Consider the following 23,315-nt stretch of genomic DNA (forward strand, 5'->3'; position numbering starts at 1 on the left):
CGTGCTCCTGCCCAGGGCTGGGGGTGCGTTCTGGGGTGACCGAGGCCTGCAAGTAGCATGTGTTAGCCAGGCCTAGGGAGGCGGGCCCCCCTGGAGTTCTGGGGGCCGACCCAGCGCTGGCACCAGAACAGCTTGTGCTGGCCCCCCAGGGGAGACGCCCATGTGACGTCACGGTACTCACCGCTGCCTCCGCGGCCTGGTCCGGCTCTGTCGCTCAGGCCTGCGGCGTGGTCCTCGCAGAAGGTCCGCCTCCTATCCACCCCCGGCCTCTGTGCTGCAACGGGCGGGCAGCAACCCCTCGCCTCAGGCCGGGGGAAGAGGATATCGATCCCGGGAAACTTAATATCGTTAAAAGACAGCCGTATTAAATCTCTTTCCTGGACCTAGCGGAGCGCCTGCTGTTTTTTCTCCCCTTTCCCGTTTTCAGAAAATCAATGGCGCGAATACCCTTGTCGGAGTCAGAGTTCCCACCGCAGCAGTTTCTTGTCACCGTAGAACCTGCGGGAGGTCTGCGGGCTCAGCACTCGGTGAGATACGGTCCTCTCGCCAGCTCCCCGCCTCGGATGGGCACGTCGCACATGAATCCCCCTCCCGCCGATCCCTCTCGGTCCAGGGTGAAAGTCTGCTAGCGCTCGGCCTTGGCCAGAGCCGCCGCGGAGCTGAGCGTACAGTTCCCTGCACCAGTGCAATCTTCAGTCTGAGCGGCCTCGGCAAACACAACCAACCAGAGTCCCCATGGGGGGTTTGCGGGGGGGGGGGGGGGGGGGGTACCTGCCCAGTGAAACCCCAGGACCCGCTCTTTCAGCCGAAGTCACATCACTTCCCCCGGGGAGCGTCCGCACCGCGGCTGGCCTTCTCCGGGGGCGGCGGCCTGCGGTCTGGGACCAGGTCGAAGCGTTGGGGGCCCCTCCAGGCGCCCGGGTTCTGACAGACCGTCTGCGGGTCCTCACCGAGCAGAACGGGACAGCACTGCGGCCACACTCCGATGCGCCGAGGCTGGCGTTCCACCCCCCCCCCGCCCCCCCCCCCCCCGGCCGGGTGACATCACCTTCTTGTCACTGAGCAGGGAATGGGGGACTGTCACCAACAGGGGGGCCGCGGCGGATCCTCCGGGGACGCAGCCCACGGCGTCACGCACGGCGGCGAAGTCTTGGAAGCCGCCGGAAGCCGCGGCGGCCTGCAGGGGGTGGTCTCTCTGCAGGCGCTCCCAGCTCCTCCTCTGGCCTCTTGCGAAGAGCCAGCTGCCCTCCGTCCACCTGGGGCTCCCAGGCGCCGTGAGCCCAGGGGCCCCCACCTGGGTTGGGCATTCGAAGTCCCTCTCGCCCGCCCTCCTCCTGGTTCCCCGCTTTCAGGCAAGGAGCCCCCGCTCCGGAATCATCCCAGAAAGAGCAGGAGGCAGCCGGCCCACCGGTGAACACTCCACGGTGATGGCTCCGACTTGGCTCCACCCCCGACGGCGCCTGCGCTGCCCCCACAACTCACCTGGGAGCAGCGAGGCCTCGGAGCGGCTTCCCGACCAGCTCCTGGCCGGCCCTCCAGCCCAGCTGAGCCTCCTGAGAGCCACGCACCGCGGCAGGCCACGCTGGAAACCCGTGGCTTCACGCCCCGGCCCTACACACCAGGCCTCCGCACCGGGCATGGGGCACGGGGCACGGGGCATGGGGCACTGGGCACCGGGCACGGGCACGGGGCACAGGACGGCTGGACCCAGCGGCGGTGCGGGCGGCCTGGGCAGGCCCCGGAGCAATCACTCCCGGGCACATTGGGTGGCCATGAGAAGACCCGATTGGCTCCACGAGGAATGTTGCTGAGGGACAGCCATACACGCTTGGGAATGGAGGGAGAGGGGGTCCAGGCCAGGGGTGACTTGAACATGAGCCTGAGGCTGTTTGACTTGGTTCACGCAACCGTGTGGAGCCATGAAGATCCGTGGGGAGACATGAGGAGATCCGTGAGAACTGTGAGGAGCCGTGGCATGCCTGAGCAGAAGCGGCCGAGAAAAGCCAGGGCCAGCTGGCAGCGCCTCCCCAGGCCGCACACCTGAGTGATGTCATTGGTGGCCAGTCCCCCCTCCGCGGTCTTTCACAGAAACAGAGAGATCTGTGGACAAGAGACGCCCCGCGCCTCCCGGATGCATGTTGAATGTTTATGGAATGCTTATCCGGGCTCCGCAAACCCACGCCAGCCCCGGACTCAGTGTGGGAGCCGCAGGAGCACGTAATTTAAATGCACGGTCCTCACTCCGGAGGCTAACGGAAGCAGGCACGTGGTGCGGCTCAGACGGAGTGCTAATGCACTAATGAGGGCTTCGGAGAAATGCGTTAATGAGGCTCCCAGCACACACGCCAGAAGCTCTCCGGTCCTTCCCAGATGTGCTGATCGCTTAGGAGAGGGAGAGGGAGACGCCACGGGTCATGGGACCAGCGCCTCAGCAGCCCCGTCACGGCCTTCCCAGAACCCTCCGGGAGGCTCAGTGCCTTCTGGGTGTCTCAGCCGACACCTGGCAGCTGGCTGCCGTCTTCCAATCGGACACTCCTGGGACCCCGCCTGCCCTGGACAACCCCCCGACCCCAGCTCCAGCTCACATGTCACTTCCTTGCACCGGGCCTCTAGTATGTGTATATATTCACAGAGACAGCCCACGCCCCAGCGCGGGCAAGGCGTCTGGAGACACAGCTCTCCCAGGGAGCCACCTGTGGGCTCCAGTGAGAGACCAGCTGGGTAATTATCTGCGGGTGAGATTAACGGCTCGGCCCGCGGCTCTCTCAAACCCACACCTGCCTCGAACTAGTCAATTACCACCGTGGAAAAAGCAGGAAATGAATGGCTCATGGTTTCAGCATCAATAATTTACATAAAGAGCCATCCTTCTTCCCCGAGTGTGAATGAGGAGACTAAGTGGACGGTAAAGACCCTGTAATTACCAGCTAATTAACTCCCAGGAAGACAAGAGGGTCTGTCTCCCTGGCTCTGGCCGCTTTCCTTCCAAAGGTATTTATTTTACTGTCCCGCGTGGAGCGGACACGCCTACCAGCTCAGCGCGGACCGTGCTCCTGTGGCTCTGGAGCACCCGGAGCCGCCACTGGCAGCGGGGTCCGAGGCCACAGCCACCAGAGACACGGGGCCCCCACAGTGAGTGAGTGATGGAGGGAATCCCATTGGGGACAGCGGGTCTGAGGCCACAGGGACACGGGACCCCGCAGTGAGTGAGTGACGGAGGGAGTGCCATTGGGGACAGCGGGTCTGAGGCCACAGCCGCCAGGGACACGGGGCCCCACAGTGAGTGAGTGACGGAGGGAGTCCCATTGGGGACAGCGGGTCTGAGGCCACAGCCTCCAGGGACATGGGCTCCCGCAGTGAGTGAAGTGACCGAGGCCCAGACTCCGAAGGGAAGTGAGGTGAAGACTCTGGAGCCTTCGGAAGGGAAGTCAGCCCCCGGCCAGTGGCTGAAGGAGAGATGTTGGCAGGACACAGCCCTGGGGTCACAGAGCTGGACAGAGGGACGATGCATGATCGTGGTGAAGGCGGGGACTCCCATGCTAGTCTGCTCTCGCTGCAGGGCAGCGCCCCACCCTAGCAAAGGCTGCCAAGGTCTTTGCCCCCAGGAGGGACAGGACGCCCGCTGCTCCCCCTGCCGGGCCTCAGAACTGCCCCCCACCAGGCCGGGGCATTCCCCCACTCCCCCCGCCGGGCCGGGGGTGTCTCCACATGGGTCAGGGGCACACTCCACTTCCCCATCAGTGTTGGTCGTAGCTTCTCCACGGCTGAGGGGCGGGGGGGAGGGAGAAGAAGGGAGCACTCTCATAACCTTAGACGTGGCCCAAACAGCCGCATTGTCACCAAACTTAGTTCCTTTTCCTGCTGAGCACCAAGCCTCCTTTCAAAATGAGGTAGAGTCACGTGACTGAGCCCAGCCAATAGGATATGAGGTCTAGATATCCGAGGTCTAATGTATCCGAGGTCTAGGCCCCTGGGATGCCAGCACAATCCTGGCTGCCCTCTCTCCTCCCTGACCCACTGGCTGCCTGCAGACGAGGAGGCCCTGGGGCTGAGGGACCAGCAGGCCTGGCAGGGGCAGAGCCTGAGTCCCTGGCAGCCATGCAGGGAGCATCCCACCAGGGCTGCCCAGCCAGAACCCCCACATGGCCTGTGTGGGGGGAAGAAGGAAGTCATTAGGGCTGGTTCTCAGAGTTCGGGCACCAGACCAGCAGCAGCATCGCCTGGGAACCATTAAAAATGCCAATTCTGCCTGGCTGGTGTGGCTCAGTGGTTGAGCGTCAACCTATGAACCAGGAGGTCACAGTTTGATTCCTGGTCAGGGCACATGCCCTGGTTGTGGGCCTGATCCCCAGTGTGGGGCATGCGGGAGGCAGCCAATCAATAACGCTCTGTCATCATTAATGTTTCTGTCTCTCTCTCCCTCTCCCTTCCTCTCTGAAATCAATAAAATATTTTTAAACTGGAGGCCCAGTGCACAAAATTCATGTACTTACAGAGGGGGGAGAGGGGGTGGAGTCACTCAGCCCTGATTGCGAGAGGGTGCAGGCCAGTCTGAGGGACCCCACTGGTTCATGATCGAGCCAGGGAGGGATGCGGGAGGTTGAGCTGGCCAGAGAGGGACTGTGGGAGGACTCCAGGGCATGCTTGGCCTGTCTCACTCAGTCCCCATTGGCTAAACCCAGTGGTCAGCAAACTGCAGCTCAAGAGCCACATGCGGCTCTTTGGCCCCTTGAATGTGGCTCTTTCACAAAATACCACATCCTGGGCGAGTCTATTTTGAAGAAGTGGCGTTAGAAGAAGTTTAAGTTTAAAAAATGTGGCTCTCCAGAGAAATTTCAATCGTTGTCCTGTTGATATTTGGCTCTGTTGACTAATGAGTTTGCTGGCAACTTTAGCATGTCATTAGCATATTATGCTTTGATTGGTTGAACGGATGACAGACACTTAGCATAGTAGGCTGATATTATATAGTATGCAAATTCTCAGGCCCCAGCCATGATTCACGGGAGCAGAAGCCCCAGGAGTGGGCCCAGTCGTTTTCATCTTAATGAGGAGGTTCTGTGCGCTGAGCTTGAGAAGCTGCTGCAGCAAAAACGCCACATGTTGGAGGTTTTTATTAAGGCGTTTGGATAACCATGCAGTGAGCACCACGTAACACCATGAACCCATGAAGAGAGGCCTCAGTGCCAAGCAGCACTGCCCAGCTCCCCGGGACCTCTGTCCCGCTCCCGCCCTCCAGCCTCTGCGAAGGCCTGGTGAGCACCGGGCTGCAGACTGGCCTTGGACGCTGGGCTGCCTCCTGCACACGGCCCCCCTTTGGATCGGCACGTGGGTCCCCAGCCTGGGCCGCACCGACTGGCTCGTTGGGAGCTGGAAGGCTGACCGACCCCAGGTACCCCGAGGCTTCTGCCCGGAGCCAGAGGACAAGACGCCCTCAGTCACAGGCCCTCCGCCTGCCCACTCTGCCGTCCTCAGCCACATACCCCACGGAACAGCCTCCCTGTCCCTCAAACAGCCGAAAACACAACACGCCCCTCCTCCCCTCCACTCAGCACCCGCCGACGGGGACCCTGAGGAAACACGCCCCGCGGCAACCTCCGCCTCTTCCATTGAGAGCCATCCAAACGCAATCCAGAACTTTCCGTTGCACTTATTGGCCGAAATGTGACGTCACCGCTCCCAACGTCTGGGGCTGCTTCCTTTCTCCAACGCCAAGTTCAGATTCTGTCTCTGAACACCAGCTTTCCCGCGGGGAGAGAGAGGTGGCACCGGAGGGGGAGGGCCAGCGTGGAATGAGCCCGGACACCCACGGGACCTGTGTAACCGGCCACAGGGGTCCCCGCTCTGCCAGGGCTGCGGGCTCCCGGGCCCCGTGGGTCCCGCTCTGCCAGGAACGCCGGCTCCGAGGGGAGCCGTGGGTCTGCTCCCGCTCCGCGGGAAGCCACAGCGGGAGCACTTAGCTCAGATGTAATTCCCGTCTCCCTGGCTCCGGCAGAAGGAAGAGGGAAATAACTGTATTCATCTCGTGATTAAATGGCAATTAGCGACTAAGTGCCCGTGATAATGCAGCACGCACCGCCTCATCCCAGCATCCAAGCCCCGCCAACCCCGCCCTCGGGGACCAGAGCCCAGGGCTCCGGGGCTGGGCCCCTGGGGAGGACCCGCACGCCCCTCACAGGTCCGAGTGAGGCACACATTACTGGTTAAGAACACGGACTCTTTGCCCTGGCCAGTTTGGCTCAGTGGATAGAGCGTCGGCCTGCAGCCCAAAGGGTCCGGGTTCAATTCCAGTCACGGGCAGGTGCCTCAGGTGCAGGCTCCTCCCCGGCCCTGGTCGGGGCTCGTGCAGGAGGCAACCAATCGATGTGTCTCTCTCACATGGACGTTTCTCTCTGTCTCTCCCTCTCCCTTCCACTCTCTGTAAAATCAATGGAAAAGTATCTTCGGGTTAGAGTTAGCAAAATAATAATAATAATAATAATAATAATAATAATAATAATAATAAATGGAGAAGAACAAATCAGCAGTTACAGAATAGTCCCGGAGATGTAAAGAGCAGCATAGGAATATAGTCAGTAACATCATAATAACTATAGGGGCCGGGTGGGCACTAGACTTAGGGGGGGGGGGGTTATTCTATAAGTTATGTAATGTCTCATCACCACGCTCTACAGCTGAAACTAATACGATACTGAATGTTATTTGTTTTTTTTTAAGAAGTTGATAGAATGAACTTCTTTTTTATTTTATTGATATTTTACAGAGAGGAAGAGAGAGGGATAGAGAGTTAGAAACATTGATGAGAGAGAATCATCAATCAGCTGCCTCTTGCACACCCCCTACTAGGGATGTGTCCACAACCAAGGTACATGCCCTTGACCAGAATCGAACCCGGGACCTTTCAGTCCGCAGGCCAACGCTCTATCCACTGAGCCAAACCGGTTTTGGCACAATACTGAATGTTGACTGTAATCCTACATAATAATCCTATATAATAAATGGCTAATATGCAAATTGATTGAACGGTGGAATGACCGGTCGCTATGACACACACTGACCACCAGGGGGCAGATGCTCAGCACAGGAGCTGCCCACTAGTGGTCTGTGCGCTCCCATAGGGGAGCACCGCTCAGCCAGAAGCCGGGCTCACAGCTGGTGAGCGCAGCGGTGGTGACAGGAGCCCTCCCATCTCCGTGGCAGTCGAACATCCCCCGAGGGCTCCCAGACTACAAGAGGGTGCATGCCGGGCTGAGGGACCCCCCCCCCACACACACACACACACACACAAGTGCACGATTTCTGTGCACCGGGCCTCTAATTTAAAATAAAAAAGAAGCTCCAAAATAAAAAGAAGTAGGTAAATGGTTCTTACAAACACCCAAGGGGTTTTAACGCTACAGGATGCTCAGGGGACAAATCACATGCCTCCCCCGCCTCCCACCTAGATCTATCCGGACATGGCACGGAGCCGGCCCACAGTGGGTGCCCCGTGTTGCCCCCGAACCGAACTCCACAGACAGCTTAGGAACGGCTTCACGGACGCTGGGCCCAGTCATGCTGTCTGAAACAAGGAAGCGGAGACGCAGCTCCAGAAACTCAGACACATCACTGCGGGCATTGCCAGCCCCGCACAGCTGTCCAAGGCCGAGGCCCAGGCCCGCGTCTGCAGAACGCCACACGTGGCTCCGCCCCTCCGAGGAGCTCGGCGTTCCGGCGGATTGTAGAATGCCCACCCGACTAGCTCTCTGCTAGGAAACAGGAAACAGGGCAGGCCTCTTCGCCACCTCAGTCTGCACTGCTCTGTGCTGTCTTGTCCACGCATTTTAGATGGACAGAACCATCACCTCACACCGAGCACCCCTTTCTGTGAATGGAGCACACGGACAGAGCGGGGTGGGCCCGGGGCCTCGGGGAGGAGAGGGCCAGTCTCAGGAATGGCCAATGTGGTTTCTGTGGAATGTGACAATTGCTTAACGAATCGAGAGCACTCCATCTTTATGGCATTCATCTTCGTCCGGGAGTCCAGGAGACACTGCTGACTGGTCATTGTGAGCTGAAGGGGCAGCCTGGCCCAAACAGGCTGGCCTCGGGGGGCAAAGGCTGCCACCCCCCAAGTCTCAGGAGCTCCTGGAGTCACGGCCTGGCCTCGCCTTGAAGTCACTGAAGCTACAACTCCACAGAAGCACCCTCATCAGCCCTCCCCCACCCGCTTCCACCCCCGAGAGCTATAGAAATACCCCACCCGGGGAGCTGCCTCTTCCGCTCACCTGGAGACAACCTGCATGCACCTAGCATGGTCTCTAAAATTCCCGGGGCTCGTATTTATTCGGTGTACGGAGCTGGCTAGTGGCCCCCAAAAAGGTAAGTCTAAGTCATAGCCCTAGAACCTGTGAATCTATATATATATATATATGCTGAGCAACCAGCATGGCGGAACAACAGGAATGACTGATCACTATGACACACACTGCAGAGGCCAGGGCCCCTCCCCACAGCTGGCCCAGGCCCTGATCGGCCTCCCCCTGATCGGGGGCAGGGCCGGCCAGCCAATGGCCCAAAGGGCCTCCCCCCCCCCCAGCCAGCCCCACCCACCCCCAATTGGCACCCCCACCCCAATTGGGGACTGGGGACAGAGCTGGCCAGCCAACCACCCAAGGCCCCTCCCCCCCGGCCGAACCCCAATTGGCCCCCATCAGGGTGGGCCAGTGGAACCCGTGGTCATGTTTAGGAAAAGCACCTTTGCAGACATCACTAAGGAGCTCAGGATGAGGTCATCCCAGCCTTAGGGTGAGCCTCCCTAAACCCAATGGCAGGCGTCCTTATAGGAGAAAGGCTGGGGGTCCTGACACACAGACACAGGGAAAATGGCGTGTGAGATGGAGGCGGAGACTGGAAGGATACGCCTACAAGCCAAGGAGAGTGAGCGTCCCAGCAGCCCCTGGGGCATGAGAGGGGCCTGAATACACCCTTCCCCGCCCAGAGCTTCCAGAAGGCCAGCTCTGCTGACACCTTGATTTTGAACGTGTAGCTCCCGAGACTTTAAGAGCTTAGCTTTCTCTTACAGGGTTGCTCTAAGCCACTCGGTTTATGGCGCTTTGGTGCAGCCGGGGCCCGGGGCTCCCCCTTCTGCTCGAGGGCTGCTGGGCCCCGCGGCCCCCGACGGGCCTGTGCGCGCCGCTCCTCCTCCCGCCACCTCTCTGCCCATAAAGCCCTTCCCGGACGGCGGCCACATCTCCCTGAGAGCTTTTCTTTTCGGAGGAGCGGGATCCATCTTAATATTTCCCTGCCGTCATTGCCTCAGCCAATTTCTTCTAAAGGGATTCAAAGTACAAATCTAATACTCTAATTGCGTAATAGGATCATCCTGGCAGCCGGATCGATACCCTCTCCCCCTGTCAATGCCACGGCGGGGCCGCGTGGGTGTCAGAGCCCACGGGTCTCACTTTATCACCGGCCTGGGGCCCTTCCGCCTCGACAAGACGTGACGTGTCATGAGTGGCCGCCCATCCATCCGGTCTCATCTGTGCCCACGGAGAGGCCCATGGCCGTCCGGCCCCCGCGTCGCCCGGGGCACCAGACATCACCGAGCAGGGGCCTCCCTGCTTCCAGGGGCCGAGCTGAGAGGCAGGGAGAGCCGGGTGCCAGCCGCACGGGGCACTTCTGTCCAGCCATCGTCCGATGGAGGTGGGAACAAAGGACGTACGACCGGTCACCCCCAAGGTCCCCAACCTGTCAGAGAGGCCATAGACCACGGCCCATGGCCAGCGCTAGCGTCCGAGACCCTGAGGTTCCGCTCAGATGCTCCCCGGGGGTCCCGGGAGCCAGCCAAGGTGCCTCCGCTTCCCCTTTTGTAAAATCAGGGCGTCGACCCAGGTCGAACACGGAGGTCCCTTCCAGCCTGAGACTTACTTTGCTTCTAGAAGGGGAAGACGGAACTCTGGGTGGCGGGGATGAGGAACACGGTCCGTTTGCTCAGGGTAAGAAGCATCGTGACTGCTTCCGGGCAGCTAGCCAGGTAACAGCTTAATTAACACTGAGCATGCAGATTGCATGGCCATTAAGAAGTGCTTTTCCCACAGACCTCCTGCACCTCCGCCTCTTGCTGAGCTTGGTCCGCTCCGGTTTGAAGTGCCACGCTCTGCAAGGCAGACACACTCACCCGACGGGGCCCCTTCCGTCAGCCAAAGGGCCTGAGCAAACGTGTCAGCTCAGAGACGCCCTCGCCTGGACAAAGCGACACAGCGCTAGGTCCCCGCGGAGTCTGGCTTCAGAGGAAGCAAACAGAAGACTCGGTCCAGATTTTTATTTTTTAATGTTTAATTGATTGTTTTACAGAGAGGAGGGGAGAGGGATAGAGAGCTAGAAACATCGATGAGACAGAAACATCCATCAGCTGCCTCCTGCACATCCTCTACCCAGGATGTGCCCGCAACCAAGGTACATGCCCTTGACCGGAATCGAACCTGAGACCCTTCAGTCCGCAGGCCGATGCTCTATCCACTGAGCCAGACCTGTTGGGGCTCAGTCAAGATTTTTGAGTCTTTGGAAAACACCTTTCTAAAACATGACCTCACACAGCCACGCTCAAAACGTCATGAGTGTGGCCTTGCGGAGCAGTGCTGTGGCCTCTGTGGACACCACCTGTCATTTCGGTAAGGCTTCTTGTGGTTATTCGGTTAACAAGTATCCATCACATGCGGATGCTGCGTGAGGAGCATCCGTCCATTCCTCTATCGGGGTCTCCAGTGGCTCCAGGGATGGGACCATCCCCAGAGGAGGAAGTGAGTCTGGATGACAGAACGTGAGAGACGTCCCCAGGAATCACCAGGAGACTCGGAAGCGACAGAAAAGCCAAGCATTATTCCAGAAGTCAGGAAGGAAAGAGTCCTGGAGCAGGCAGACAGGTCCCCTGTCACCAGGGCCGGAGGAAGACTCGGAGATGAGGGTGGGGAGCGGGGAGGCAGAGGAGGGGGAATCTGTGAAACAGACCAGAGGCCTCGCTATTGACCCCTGACAGGACACGAGAGCTGAGCATCCTGTGGTCCCTCCTGAGCTTGGGGACAAGGCCACGGTGCCTGCCAGGAGGCGGCCAGCCCCTCCCCGGGGCGCCCGCTCTAACCTCGTTTCCTCTCGGCGGGCCTGCGAGGCTGGGCGCTCCGGGCCTGGTGTCAGCAGGACGCAGACAGAGCCCCTGGGGAGTCCGTGTGGACACGGCAGGAGGGGCTGGGGGGGAACACGCACCGAGGTGCGGACGAGCAGTGACGGTGCCCTGGAGCGCGGCCCGGAGCTGTCACCAGGGCCCTGCTCCTGCCCTGGGCTGGTCAGCAGGGGCTCGGGTGGCCTGGTCAGTCTGTGGGAGGCACGCCCTTTGGTGCTCATGCCCGCGGGCACCCATGCCCATTGGCGCCCATGCCCGCGGGCACCCTTCAGGACGCAACTATGAGAGGGACCGCTGGCTCATCAATCAGAAGAATCAAGATCCAAGCGGCCCTCCTCCTACAGGAGGAAACATCAGGTCCTTTCACCGATTTCCAAATCCTAACACAACGGAGGGTGCGCGAACCTTGTGCCCGCGCTGCTCTGAGGAAACCGCCGCCCACTCTCCTGCCCCAGCCCTGCCTGCCCACTGTCCCTCCTGGACAGGGGCCGCCATCGCTTCCGCCAGGTAAGGCGCCCTCACCCTGCACCACCTGTGCCATGTTCTGTTGCTTCGAAGCAGGTCAGAGGCCCCACCCTCATTCAAGAGGAGGAGGTGAGCCCGCGCAGGTGTGGCTCCTTGGATAGAGCGTCAGCCTCAGACCGAAGGGTCCCGGATTCGATTCCCAGTCAGGGCACAGGCCCGGGTTGCAGGTTCCATCCCCAATCATGCAGGAAGCAGCCGATCCATGATTCGCCCTTATCATTAATGTTTCGCTCTCTCTCTCTCTCTCTCCCTCTCTCTCTCTCTCCCTCTCTCTCTCTTCCTCTCTCTCTAAAATCAATTTTAATTTTTTTTAAAAAAATTTAAATAATAAAAATTAAAAATAAAATCAATTTTAAAAAAAACAATGACAACATATCCTCGGGTGAGGATCTTCAAAAAAGAGAGAGGAGTTGTAGCCAGACAAGCTGTCTATGTCTCTACCAACAGGAGCAGCGCGTAAAGGAAGAGGCAAAAACTCGAAGGCCGCCACCGGTTAGCGTCTCAGACATGGATCACAGACACATGGCGTGTCATGTTCCAGTCACCGCCTCCTGCTCCGCCTGCTGGGCCTTTTACAACCCGACATTCTCCTCTGACAAACAGGCATGAGAAACGCTCCGAAGGCCATCAACCGGGGGCACTAACAGCCTGTGACATCATCCATTCATTCTGTAACAGCACTCACTCAGACGTTCCTCAGAACCGCCCGGAAAACGGCCTGGATTAGGGATCAGAGGACGAAATTACTGCCTGAAGAGACACAAATCACACGCAAATGTTTTTAACGTTCGGGGAACGTTTGAAATACATCTCACCATCGACGGCGAGGTCCCCGTGGTCCCCACCAGGCACAGGCCTGGCCCCGCAGGCCGGAGGAATCGCCGTGGGAACGCATGGGGATGAGTGACGGGCAGCTCTCTCACGAGCCTCTGGGATCGGGCTTCTCAAGGAACTCCATCTGACAACGTCCAGAACCGATATTTCTGACGGGGACTCTGCTCCTTTACACTTTGGGCCCCATTCATTGTCCTTCGCGTTTAGGAAGTGATGCAGCGAGGCCCATTGGGACCTGTGTGCCTTCGCATCAATCCTGACAAAGACCGGTGTGTATGGGTATGTGGGAGCCCAAGTGCTCTCCGTTCCAACTCAGTCCCGGGAGGTTCCCTCAGTCCGGGGGGAGAGGGGGGACGGGAGAGAATGACCAAAGCAGACGTTCACTCCCTGAGGCCTGACCTGGCTCCCAACTCCAGCTGCCCCTGGGCCGCTGCCTCAGAGAAACCAGCTGGACAGCCAGCCACCTCGCTCCCATCCGCTGGCAGGGGCCAGTCCCCCCGGCCTGTGTCAGCTGCCATCCCCCACCCCGCCTGTGTCAGCCGAGGGCCCTGCACCTCGAAACGTCGCTCCCTTCACCCGAAAAGGACTGCCGGCTGCAGCCACGTGTGAGAGCCCCGAGGAGGCCGGACAGGGGTTTGTGTCAGGACCCCCAGGGGTGGGGTGCTCTCAGACCTGGGGAGACTCCGCTCTGCACGTCTGACGTCACACATGCCAGCTTCTCAGCTGCGGAGAGAGCCAGGCAGCCATCGGCGTGAAGATGCTCCAGAGCCCAGGCCACTCTGGAGAGCAGGAGCCGGGAGAACTTTCCATGTGAACGGCTCACGTGGGCCGGGAAGAAGATGCTGGAAGAATGAGCCAAGCCTTATGTCAGCAGTTAAGCAGGCGCTGGCTCCGGGCGCAGCCCTGCGGGAGGGAGGGGGACGGGCAGGGGGGATGGATAAGGAAAGACTAGAAGTGATGTCACTAGGACTACCTCTAATGGGGGGGGGGCCTCACTGGTGCTTGAAACGCCGTGAGGCCACACGAGGGTCGCTGTGGGGCTTTTACTGTGGCTCTTCCGCCTTTTTCTCTCAATCTTAAATTTCTGAACACGGAGGGGGAGGGAGGAGGGGAGGTGGGGGGGGCAGGTACCGCCCATCCCCCTCCCCCAGTGCGGAGGGCGGCTTTGGTCTGGGCAGTGGGATCATTTACTTTCCTGCGGCATTTTGATACAGTTCAGGGTTATTGATCTTGGTTTCTGGGAACAATACGCTTACATATTAGATACGTTCAGGCCACACTGTGCTCTCTCCCATAGAGACGGCGAGGGTCCTAGCTCCCTGGCCTGGAGGCGTGGGAACCCCCAGTGGGGAGTCAGGAGTCCAGGCACCCAGCCCTGCCTCCACGGCCATGAGCTGCGGGACCTGAAAAATGTGGAGGGCGTCACCCCAGCCTGGGCGCCCCCTGAGCACGTGAGGGGGACACAGGACGGAGGGCCGGCGGGAGGGGAGGTTCGAGACCAGCCAATACAACCCAGGCCCCGCCCCGATCCCTCCGAACACAGCGACAGAGGGGGTCCGGCTCCCGCTCGAACATTTCCTGTGGCGGGAAGCTCTCCGCCTCCTGGAATGGGCTATTCGTGGTTGAGCATCTGGCTGAGCATCTGCTTGAACGGCGTTCTCAGCGGTTCCAGCTCTGCCTCCTGAGGCCACAGAGATGGCGTCACTCCCCACGCCCCAGGACACTGCCCTCGACCCGCGGCCCTCTCACCCCCTAAGTGCCCACGTGACAGGACCGGCTGATCTCCTGGTGCAGGTGCTGCGGGGGGCCTGCCTCGGAGTCCCGCCTTCACTGTGGCCTCCCGGGAGCAGGCAGAGCCCCACACCCTTCGGGACGGACACTCCACCTCCACCGCGGCCTTCTACATCCCATTAGTAACCCGGCAGCCACATCCTGTGGAGCCGAAACCCAGTTAAAACCCAACATCTGTCTCCGCTGGAGACCTCTCCGGGGGGCCCGTGGTCCGGCTCCCAGTGCTCTTGGAGCAACTCCCTTCCCCCAGGCCATGATCCGCCCACCCGCTCCGCCTGCGGCCGGCATCTGTCCGTCTGCTCCCCCAGGAAGCGGCTCACTGCCTCCTCGGCCTCCTCCGGCCATCGGGTCTGCGTACAGCTGTCAGAGGTCACCGTCCCGCCCAGCTCCCTGATGGCCCGCCATCCTGACAGAGAGGCTTGATCTGAGATCTGATCACACCTGCGCAGACACAGCGGACAAGATGCCGTTGTGAAGAGTGAGATGAGGAGCTCTTGCCATGAAAAATGCCTCCCCCACACTGATGCCGGGCAACAGGCTCTTCCAGAACATCCGAGGAAGGAGAAACGTCTATCTGGTCTGAGACTCTGCCGGGTGAAGAAGAGTATAATCCATTTACACTTATTTTAACTGCCGAGAACTCATCTGGATCTATTTTCCCCTGCCTTTGTTTTTTCTTCTTTTCTCCTTTCCTGCCATCTGCTCTATGTTTATTTTATCTTGTCCTTTTATCTTTCTGTCCTTTTGAAACTATATATATATATATATATATATATATATATATATATATATATATATATATATAAAAGCCTACGCGACCATTATTACAAGTTGACCAGTCACTATGATGCACACTGACCACCAGGGAGCAGATGCTCACTGCAGGAGCTGCCCCCGGTGGTCAGTGTACACCCACAGCCCATCTCCTGAGGCCAGCCAACCTCCCACAGTCCCTCTCCCTACACTCCACCGTCCCCCCTCCCCCAGCCAGCCTGCCCTGATCAGCTGTGATCATTCTGGGCAAGATGGCCCCAGCTGGCCTCAATCACCGGCCAGGCTGAGGGAACCCATCCATACATGAATTCATGCACCAGGCCTCTAGTATATTTATATTTATATTTGTTTATTATGTAGTGTTAGGTATACTCAAATATATTTTATTTTATTTTATTTTCTCTTCAGAATCTGATGCTAACCAATCACTCTACACTCCCACCAGGTTAGGATCTTAGAACACTATAATTCCACCCCAACTTTTTGCCTATCATCCACAATATTGTCCAAGATTTTAATTCCTTCTTGATGTAAACGTCCCCACAAACACTGAAACTATTCTTCACAGCGGGTCTGCACATGTTTTTTCCAGCTTTCCAACTCGCCTTATAGCTTCCATTTCCTTCTTTCAGTTTTGCATTATTTTTTTTAATGTTTTTATTTTTTTAGAGCTAGGGGAAGAAAGAGGGATAGATAGAATCATCGACAAAAGAGATTCATCATTGACTGAACACCTCCTGCACGCCCCTCACCAGGGATGGAGCCCGCAAACCAGGCATGTGCTCTGGCAGGGAATCGAACCACTGACCTCTTGGTTATGGGTTGACACCCGACCACTGAGCCACACCCGCTGGCTCGCATTTTTATTTGCTCTTCTGGCAGTGAGTCTCATAGACCTCTCATGTCTGAAAATACCTTCCCCTTCCCTCATGGTGGAGCAGGGGGTCACACCATCGCACTGAGCGCGTGCTGAGGGGAATGACAGGAGGGGAGATGAAGATGAAGATGCTCGACAGCAGCCCTGCCAACACCCCACCCCCACCTCGAATGGCCCCCGAATGGGATGCCGAGTGTAGGTGTGACGTTGACCGTCCTCTCTTCCCGCTTAGAAAATGGTCTTCGCCCGTCTTCTGCCATCGGTTGTTGCCAATGGAAGGCCTTCTGCAGGCACTGGCTGCTCCTGAGGCCGTGTTTTAAAGGCTTCTATCGTTTGCACATTCTGCTGTTTCGTTGTGATGTGGATTCAGATGACGTACAGGAGAGTTAGGCGGCTCCTGCTAAGCCCGGTTAACGGTTCTGGATGATGAGAAACCCTCCGCCTATCTTCTCTGACTACGGCTTCTCCCCACCCCTCCCCTGGCTCCCTCACGTTACCTCTGATCTGGAGGTCCCATTCCGTGTTCGTCTCTGCGTTCTGTACCTGCCATCTCTTTCTCACGTGGAGCTGTCTGTGTTCTGCATTGTTTCTGCTCTATTTCTGGATTGTTCCTCTCTCCAGTCACAGCCGCCTCTATTCCTTTCTTTCTGGAGCCCACCTGCCTCTCTCATCACAAACCTGCTCCTCGCTTTCCTCTCTGAGCATCTGAACCCAGCTCACGTCCCGGGGCCATGGCCGGGCCCCCTGCTGCCGGGTCCTGTGAATTCTCCCAGGGTGCCCTGCTGACCCTCTCCCAGGAGGTCAACGTCCGTGTGTGTCTTTTAATTTCTCTGTTACTTGAGGGGAACGAGCACATACGCGCTCACGGGGGTGAGACGCAGGCTGGTCTGGCCTGCGCAGGCTGCCGTGTGCCCAGAGGTGGCCCCGTGGGGACTGTGTAGCGTTGGCTCCCACAGACCCCGGGGGTCCCAGGTGTTTCTTACCTTCATTTCGGAGCGGGACCTGCTTTCAGTGCGCCGGCCTAGCACCTGTCTCCCACTCACGCTGATTTCCCCAAATGACTCTTCCCGCCCACGGCCCAGGCTCCACGCCCACATCAGGGACTGGCGGGTGGAGCGTTCCACCGATCTCAATGGCAGGACACCCTTGTCACCGGAGTCGGTGTGGCCTCCAACACCGAGAATCTCACAGCCTGGACCTCCGGGGTGCACGGCCAGGACGCAGGCTCCCGGTGCACTCCTGCCTCGTGCCGCAGGGCCTGTGGCTGCCCCACTCCGGCTGCTCCGCCCCGTCTGCCTGTCCCGACGCCTGCCGACCCCTCGCAGCCTCTGAGCCTGCCTGAGGGCGCCCTGCTTTTCTCTCCCGAGGACAAGGCGAACTTTCTCCAGATCTCAGGTGCCCCAGCCGGACCGTCCAAGGACTTTAGAACTTGAGAGGGATTACTCCATGGGCAGTGCTGCCCCTCAGTCCTTCACTGGGGTCGTTCCCGCCAGCCGCAGGTCCCCCGAGCCCGACGAGGTCAAGCACTCGCCTGTGCAGTACAGTCACACCCGGGCCACGGCCTGACCGCGAGACGCCCTGGAGGGGGAGCACTGGGCGTGGGCGGGCGTGGGGGCTCCGTGGGCTGCAGCCGGTGCGGGCTCGTCACAAAGGGGTGGCACCTCTGGCTCCTGGTCCAGGGGGAAAGGCTCACTGCATGGGGAGCCCCTTCCGGTTGGAAACAGAGCCGGGAGAGGGGACCCCTCCTTTGCAGCGGGTGGTCCCCAGCCAGCCCCGGGCAGGACGCTGAGCAGCTGCAGGCAACGCTGAATGGCCCTGGAGTGAGCCGTTCGATACCCCGCAATAGAAATGTTAACTGCAGTATCGATTTGTTATTACGTTTGGATTGCCTGTTTAATTTTATTTCCCTGGCAGGAAATCTTCTAATCAAAAATCCAGTTATTGAAGAGCCCCAGAAGCCCACTGACACTCCGAGACCGGGGGACACACAGGCACCGGGGACACGCAGGCACCACTCCCAGCTGCTGCTCCCTCGCCCCGCCCCCTCCCATCATCCCCCACAGCGAGCGCTCAGACCGAGCCCCTCCATCTCCCACTGCGAGTAAACGTGTGTGACCTTCAGCTCCACAGAGGTTAACCTACTCTGATTAACTTTTCCATGTTATTCCATTAAATAAAAACAGTTTTGACACCCAGAGACTAAAGCATCCTAGAGATAATACAATAACCCGATGCAATCATTTCAAATTGGATTGTAATAATTCATTTAGGTGACCATACATATTTGTTATATGTAATATGAAACATCGCCAAATGAAATCAATAGAAATGCTTCTTGTTAATGAAGATATACTGGGCTGTTATGTGTGGGCTGCGGACTCGATCCCGCAGAAATCTTATTTGTATTATGAATCTCAGGGTATCCTGAGAGTTACAAATGAAGATAGCATTTCTTAAAGAAGCCACGGCCGGTCATTTAGAAAATTATATCATAAATTTTATGTCATTTCTTGGTCTTTCAAGGTCTTTGCACAGCAATGCCATCTTATAATTTAGGTAAAAATTCCGGCTGAGTGATTACCTTCAACTCTTTCAAATGAACTTTTTTAGCCAAACTTCCATTTTAAAGTCACAGAGGTCAAATCACTGCGGCGTGGGGAAGTTGGAAGATGTCACCCCAGCGTGGCTTAGTGCACAGTTCAGGAGACTGCCGTCCTTTCCACTGGAAAAGGGAGGACACGGAGGGAGAAGCAGATAGATGGGTGCAGGCTCATGGCCATGTGACACCAACCAGCGTGGCTATAAGAGACTCTACTCTCAGCCTCGCCTGAGGAATCCAACATCATATGACGTAGCACAGTACATCTTCCTTACACATACAAGCACACAGACGGCTTTCATTTGGTGTTAAGTAAATGCAGACTTTTATCAATATATTTTTATTGATTTCAGAGAGGAAGGGAGAGGGGGAGAGAGAGAGAAACATCCATGATGAGAGACTCATGGATCGGTTGCCTCCTGCACATCCCCTACTGGGGATCGAGCCTGCAACCTGGGCATGTGCCCTGACCAGGAATCAAGCCAGTCAGTAACCTCCCGGTTCCTAGGTGGACGCTCAATCACTGAGCCACGCCGGGCAGGCTAACTGGAAGTTTTTTAATGATCAACTATTTGGAGCACTCACAGGAGGATGGAGAGTGGTGGGTGTAACTGACCCTCTTGTTGTCACACAGTTGTTCTTGGTGGTTTCACCCACTTTTTTAGGCCCTCTCCTCTCCTACCAGTCATCCTGTCAACCACAGACTCCCCCGCGCCTTCCTCGGGAGCACAGGGCTGCGTCCCCACCTCAGCCACTCCCACCTGGACGCCCGAGAGGCTGCGAACCGCCGCCCCCAGTCCCATCATGTGTGGTGGTGATTGTCTCACCAACCAAGCTGAACAGTAACCATGCTTCGGGAAAGTTTATTACAGCATCTCAGAACCCCCTCCATCCACTCCTTCTCCCACGCTTCAGCCTGCCTCACCGCTGCCCAACTGTCCCCCCACCTCCTACCCTCCTCTTCTCTCTACAGTCAAGTCCTCTCGTGCCTCTTCCTTGAATGGGAGGTGCAGGCTCCTCCTTGAACAGCGTGACTTTCTTTTTCATTAGAAAGTCACACTGTAGCCCGGCCAGCATAGCTCAGTGGTAGTACATCGACCTATGAACCAGGAGGTCAAGGTTCAATTCCCGGTCAGGGCACATGCTCGGTTGCCCCCTCCATCCCCAGTGCAGGGTGTGCAGGAGGCAGCCAATCCATGATTCTCTCTCATCATGGATGTTTCTATCTCTCTCTCACCCTTTCCCTTCCTCTCTGAAATCAATAAAAATCTATTTTTTAAAATTAAAAAAAATAATAATAAAGTTGGACTAGAACATGGGAGATCTGCTCAGCCCCAGCTTGGCTCACACCTCCCCCACTGCTCCACACCCTGTTCTTCCGGAACGCCACTGCCCTGGCCACCCCTTGGCCACAGAGCTCTCTCCGGGCCTTTCTCCAGGACTCAGCGCCCTGGGTGCCCCCTCCCTGGCCGCCTGCCAGGGTCCCGGTTTGGGGACGACGCTGCTCCTCGGAGGGTGCGCTCTGGCCACGTTCTGCCCCCGCCCTGTCTGTCTCCCGGCCACTCAGGCGGGGCAGCGGGCTGTGCTGAGCTCCGTGCAGCCAGGACCCGAGCATCGCCAGCAGGAAGGTGGGGCTCAGTCAGGACCCAGTACCAGACCCCGACCCTGTCCCTGTGCAGAGAAGGTGTGCGGGGTCACACACGGTGAGACAGTGCCAACTGTGCGAACCCCTAAGGGCACAGCGCTCCGTCTACACCGAACTAGCATTTACAACCAGAGCCTTCAGTTCAACGGCTTCCAGCCACGGGGCGAAGTCCACGTTATAAATCACCCCCAGGCCTCAGTGCTGGTCCCAGTAACGGACGCTCACGGGGCCCCGGGCTCGCTGGAGGCGGACCTGTGTGATCACAGAAAGCCGGAGCTCCCTGTCTGCAGGAGGCCACGCGCCCGCGAGGAGCCTTCCCCCGGGCGTGGCTCTGAGCCTGTTCCCCGTGCGGCCCTGATTCTGGGCAGGGAGGGAGGGGAGAGGGAAGAAGAGAAAGGAGGGCAGAATCTAAACCGAGGAGCCCTGCCCCAAGTGCCTGAGAACTGGGGTCCCCTGCACCCCGAATCCAGGAAGGAGAAAGATTCTCTTCCCCATCACGAAACATGCTCTCACACCTCACGCCGGCGGGATGCAGGGACGGCGCTGCCCAGGAGGCCTGCTTCCTTCCGTTAATTAATAAGACCCCGCCTGTGGTTTATCAGGAGTTAAAAGGGCATTAGGAACTCCCCAGCGGTAGGCTCCCACTGGCTGGTTATTCCTCTGTTCAGCGCCACTCCATCCTCTGCCCTCTCCGCCCTCCCGGAGGCTGGCCGCTGGGCATTTACCGGGGCCTCCTCACCCGGGGCTCTGGCTGGCCTCACACAGGGGGAGAGGCTGCCAGGAGTGCCAGGAGTTTGGGGTTCGAGGAGAGGAAGAAACCAGGCCCCTTATTCCTTCTGCAGCCTCACTGTCCCCCTCCCCCGCTTGGCTTGGGGCCCCACTTCCTCTGGGGAGGCAGCCCCCACAGGCCCCGGGCCACCCCCTCTTTCAGGCCTGGGTGCTCGCAGACCCCACGGAGGCTGCCCGGGGCTGCACCGCCTGCTTGGTTCCTGGACCTTTAACACTGGCTTTCGGGGAGCCCTGGAGGGTGCCTGCCCCCTTCCTGCCGGAGCCGAGCAGTGGGGGCGCCTCCCGCTCCGTCCCCCGGGTGAGCCGGACGGAGGCAGCCACCCGCACCTTCAGGACGGTCACGTGTGGCGCCGTGGTCCTCGCAGACGGCTCTCTCCCATGGCTCACTTTATCTCCAAATCCCTCCCCCGCCGTACTAGACAGATCTCTCTAGAACAAAAAAATAAAATAAAAAAGAACAGACCCCATGGATGGCTGAAGGCCATGGTCGCAACCTGCTTCTAGAGAGCCACGGGCGGCTCTCGGGCCCCAGAGGGCGGCTCTTCCACAAACACCCCGGCCCGGGCGAGTCTGTGTGGAAGAAGTGGCGTTAGAAGAAGTTTAAGTTTAAAAAATGTGGCTCTCCAAAGAAATGTCAATCGTACCGCTGATATCTGGCTCTGGTGATGATGAGTTTGCCGACCACGGGCTTAAGGACTCGTCCATTGCAAGAGCAAACCTCAGAGAGCAGCCGGGGGGCTGGCGCCCAGTGAGAGCTGGGGTTGCAGCCTGAGTCAAAGGCTGAAACGCCGGCAGAATTGCTGCCTTGTAACCCGGAGCCTGGCTCCCTCCCCGGGCCTGGGCCTCTGCTGCAGGCCGTCCAGCCGCCGCCGAGAGCAGCCCAGCGCCGGTGGGAAGGCAGCAGCCCGCTGCTGACGCTCCCACCCCGAGCACACCTCCACCATCGCCGGCTCCACCAAACAGCGGCCCCGTGGCCGGCCAGCCCACACCCTCCAGGGTCCCTGTCCGCCCCGCCCGCTGCTCCTCTTGTGAGCCGGCTCCTCTTCGTCTCCGAGGCCCCTCGCTTTCTCCGCGGGAGGGGAGGAGGGGTACCAAAGGCCGGCTGAACAACAGGGCCGAGAGCAGCGGAGAGGCTGAGAGGCGGCCTTGCCCGAGGGCCCTGTGGTGAGTCCTCACCCAGCGCGGCCAGCGACAGAAAGAGAGAAAGGGGGGGGCAGGCTTCCAGGAGGAACCGCCCCGCCATCTGCTGTGACTATTGATGAGTTACCTCTGCTCCCGCACCAGAGGCCTCCGTGGGTCGGACCCCAGACGCAGTGAAACGCACCAAGACGGGCTTCCTCCCACCGCTGTGCCCGGAGTTCCTGCAGGGGATGGGGAACCAGGAGCAAGCAGGGTCCTTTCCCCTGTGGCAGGCGGCAATGGCTGCACTCCTTCCGCCCCTGTGGTCACCACACTGCCGGGCCCTCCCCCATGCACACCCTCCCTCCCCGTCAGCGAGGGAGGCACCAACTGCCCAGCACATGGGTCACCCCCCTTCCTGCAGCCAACAGGTTCGAGGAGAAAGGACGCACCAAGAATGGAAAAGGATTGAAGTCCTAAGAGAATGCCAACGTCACCAAGCTCAGAAATCCTGCTGTCATCTGCCAACAGGTGTGGTTTCCTAAAACAGGCTCACCACCCTGCTGGGATGGCTCAACGGGTGAGCATCGACCTATGAACCAGAAGGCCAGGGCTCAATTCCCGGTCAGGGCACAGGCCCGGATTGCGGGCTCCATCCCCAGTAGGGGGCGTGCAGGAGGCAGCCAACCAGTGAGTTTCTCTCACCAGTGATGTTCCTCTCTCTCTCTCTCTCTTCCTCTCCCTTCCTCTCTGAAACCAATAACAATATTAAAAGACGGGTACCGGTGGGGTCTTGAAAAAAAAAGCACAAGATCACAGGATCTCAACACAAACTCTTCTTTTCAAAACCTGATTTCCAGAGCCTGTGTGCCAATGAATCCCACCACGTCCAATCCCGCTTTTACACAAAGCCCGTGTCCCTCAGAGCGAAGTTCCTGCCTCATTCGTGCGAGCTGGCTGCGCTGCATCGGGAGTGTGAACTAACCTCGAGCCCCACCACTGCCACACAGGGCACTGGCTGGCCGCCGGGCACTGCCCAGTGGGACATAAGTGGAGAGTTCTAGTCCAACTTCCCCTACCCAGTGTGGGCTCTCTGTGGACAGACAGACAGAGCTCTAATCAAGGTCATGGTCACCATTCCATTTGCGCAGAGATGCTGATAGGTTGGTCCGTCTTTATGTCTTGGCAGCTATTGTCAGTATAT

This window comes from Pipistrellus hanaki (genome assembly GCF_964339955.1).
Source record: "Pipistrellus hanaki genome assembly, chromosome: 2".
Taxonomy (NCBI): domain Eukaryota; kingdom Metazoa; phylum Chordata; class Mammalia; order Chiroptera; family Vespertilionidae; genus Pipistrellus; species Pipistrellus hanaki.